Here is a 3,935-nt window from a genome sequence, read left to right on the forward strand (position 1 = left end):
GTGGGAGTGAGGCATGGACGGTGACAAGAGAAGAGGGGAAGCTTGTGTTTGTGCTAGGTACACCTGGCTAGAGAGGCATATTGATCGATGTGTGCCGTAAAGAAGGAGCTGGGGGGCCTACACACACCGTGGGTGAACGACCTAAAGTGAAAAGACGAATTTGCGCGATGGAGCTAGAGAATGTTGAGGGAGGGTGAGAGGGATGCGGGCGTGTGCATGCACAAGACAAAGTTAGCGCTAGCTACAAAGATAAGAGGGTTGTGTGGGTGTAAAAGACGAATAGAGATCATATATACTTCATTATACAAAGCGAATTCGGATATTTGAAGAATTTATGATTGTGTTTCAAACCGACGCATGTGTGAATATATATAATGGTGATACACATGGTGTGGTTATGAACATGTTATACTACATTTAATATATTTTATCTCTACTCTTATAAAAAAAACGGAGTTGTTGATGATGGTGTGCCTACCATCCTGCATTATAGGCCGTCTGATTTATATCTGGCGGATAGCAAGGAAACTATGATGGTTGAAGTTGGCAACAATCATGATTGTAGATTCTTATTGAAATAGAGAAACGAATTCAAATTTAGTTCGAATTGCAGCGGTAGTATAGACATTTGGAATGCACTGAAATGTTGGTATGAGTAGGTTACATGCATTATACAGCAAGCGAAAAAAATTAATCGGACATAATATGGATTCATACTCCCTCCTTCCATCTATATAGGGCGTAATGAGATTTTTAAGACCGCCTTTGACTATTGACAAGATTAATAGTACATGACATGCACAATGTGAAAATTATATCATTGAAAGAACCTTTCACAGACGAATTTAACGGTGTGCTTTGTGTAAGTTGCATGTCATATATCATTGCTCTAATATTTGGTCAAAGTTAGCATCAAAAAACGCATTAGGCCCTATATAGATGGAAGGAGGGAGTAGCTTTGAATAGCATTTGTATAGTAAAACAAGGCAAGACTCTCTCTTTGTGTGGTGTGAATAGTTTTATTTTTTTCGTTTTCTTTTTGGTTGAGGGAAGTGCGAATTGATTTGGTACGTACAAGTACAATATTACTACACGTTAGGCTTGTCCCTAAAATTCAACCCGCGTCTTGTTATATCCCGAAAATTCAGATATCGTGCTCCCAAAACTGGCGCCTTCACAACCCGCGCCTTGCTATCCTGAAATTACAACGCGCGCGAAAACTCCCTCCAGCTGCCAAATGCCGACACGCGAAATCCCCCTTCTAACCCTGAGCCGAAAGGGCCGCTAGTTCAAATCGGTGGGGGGTACTTTTGTAACACACCCTACATTTTGGACAAGTGCGTCCCTAAGTCATGCTTCACCCCCTCCCATTGCCCCCTTTTCGCCATTCGAAATCCTAGGCCGCCATAACCTCTCCGCTCCAGCCGCGAAACCCCACCCTCCTCCATCAGCCACGTCACCGCTGCCCAGCCGGAGCCTCTTCCCCGACAACGTCGTCCACCGCAATAGCTCGACGTCCCTCGTCCACCACCCCGTATGAGGATCCATCGTCCATCTCGCCGTCCCACCGGTTCAGCCGCCCCGTCCTCCACCTCCAAGGAGCTGCTCCGATGATCGCCTCGTCTATCGCGGCTGCTCCATCCCCACAGCGCCGCCTTAACCTGCTCCACCGGAACTGCAGCATCCTCACCGACTCCTCAGACGAAGCCGAGGCCTACTCGGCGCCACCAAAGAGGTTGTACACTCGTCGCATCGCAACTTCTCCTTAACTCGACCTCCCGGCGCCGACGGTGCTCCATTCCGCACCCCCATGGAGCGGCTACCTTGAATCCGGCGCCGCGGGCGACATCTCCACGACGGCTCTCCCCCAGTGCGAGGCCCCTTCGGCGGCGGCGTCCATACCAGCCGGATCTGCTGCTGCTGCTCCGGCTCTCGCTCGATCGCTCGCTTGCCCAGCTACTGGTACTGCTCTCCCCCTCGCTCGTGCTGCTGCTCTGCCCCGATTAAGCCACACTTCAGTCGACTGAATCGACTTTTGGGTCAGTCGATTTTCAGGGGTTGGGGGGCTCGCCGGAGTTAAGGAAGAACCACCCGCAGCGGGGACGGGGGCTCGCCGGAGAGGTACCCCACTATCTATCTTAGGGTTCAAGGTGGGGGCGGGGGGCCTAGAGGGTTGGCTGGGGCGGCGGTGGCGAGTTGTTTCGGGGCGGCGAGGCGGCGCTGGGGCCGGCGGTTCGGCCGGTGGTGGCTGGCGGCTCAGGGGGGTGCAGGTTGAAGATGAACTGCAGGCCCTCCCTAAACTACATGTCAAGTGCCTCTCTGCTACCATTGCGTTCAGTTTTGACAGTAGCATTCAGATTCCACAGTAAATTTCAGTTTCGATAGTTAAGTTCAGAGTCAACAGTTTTTACCTCATCTGTTGTAGTCAGGTGGTTTTTGGTGATGTTAATTTTACATCCATTTTACATCATCTATTGGAGATGCTATTAGAATCCCACTTGAGATTGACAATGTCTGTCTTGTGCTGCTTCAGCCTTGACGTCTTACGGCTCACTGGAGCTGCTCCAACGACAGAACGATCCATCACAACAGAGCAGTGCCCTGGACGCCGTCTACAGATTCCTCAGATCTCCCTCCACACCTCCGATAGCCACCTCTGCCTCAACTGCTTCAGCGACCAACCCAATGATGCTGAGGTCGACACGGCTACGGCAAAGAGGTTGTACACTTGTTGCATCACTTATTACTATGCATTCACGTCGATCCATTAGGGCTATTTTGGTTCAACGGAAAAACGTCGATCCACTGGTTGTTACCTTCACTCTAAATTTCTGCATGCTCTCCTTACATAATCTCACCATATTTTTTTCGTATGCATGTCAGATATTGTACACAGTCATGCTGAACATGTAGCAAAAAAGAGAAGAGTTGTGCGCGGCAATACAATGTCATGCAGACATCGCTCCATGGTGGGTTCAATGGCAAACCCTCCCCACCCCTCTCCAGATTGTAATACAGAGGAAGATATCTGTTCTGAGGCGGATTCAGACGCCGCTGACCACTCCTATTTACCCCCCAAGGTGTTTGCTCTACCTTGGCATGATGATGTTAGTCATATCATGCATATGTTGCCTTGCAGTGCCTACTTTTGACATCATATATGTCATCTGCTTAGTTTAGACATGTTTTGTAATGCCACCTGTTTAGTTTCTATACCATATATGTGAATTATGCAGTCTCATGTCTTTTAGCCAGCCATAATATATGTGAAATGTGCAATGCCATCCTGTTTAACCAGGCATCATATATTTGAATGATATCTTGCCCATCCTTTTCTTCATTACATTTCCATTTGTCGACAATGTTTGTACATTAAACTACTCTTCCTGTGAATCAGCCATTTGGGTGGGAGATGGAAAAATCTGGAGTGAAAACAAGGCCTTCAGAGCAGACAGCGCTACCTGTCGAAGCAGATCTCTTGTTGGGTCCCGATAGCTCCTCAGAGATGGATTCTGAGACAGATGACCAGTCCTATTCCCCCACTGAGGTGTATGCTCTAACTTGGCACGGTTATACTGCTCATATCATGCATACGGTGTCTTGCATTGCATAGTTTAGACATCATATACACAATATTCAACACCATGTTCTTAGTTCAGACATCATATAGAATGCCCTCTGTTTAGCATATAAATCACATATGTGAATTAAATGATGCGATCCTGATTACTTAGATAACATGTAGGTGAATTATGTCATGCGATCCTGTTTAGTTATTCATCATATCTTTGAATTATGTTATGCTATGCTATCCAGTTTAGATAGACATCATATATGTGAAATTATGTCATGCTATCCGTTTTAGTTAAACAATATACATGTCAACTATTTCATGCCCTCTTTTTTCCACACTATCTATTGCATCTGTCTCTCAT

Source organism: Aegilops tauschii, chromosome 5 (genome assembly GCF_002575655.3).
Source record: "Aegilops tauschii subsp. strangulata cultivar AL8/78 chromosome 5, Aet v6.0, whole genome shotgun sequence".
NCBI lineage: Eukaryota > Viridiplantae > Streptophyta > Magnoliopsida > Poales > Poaceae > Aegilops > Aegilops tauschii.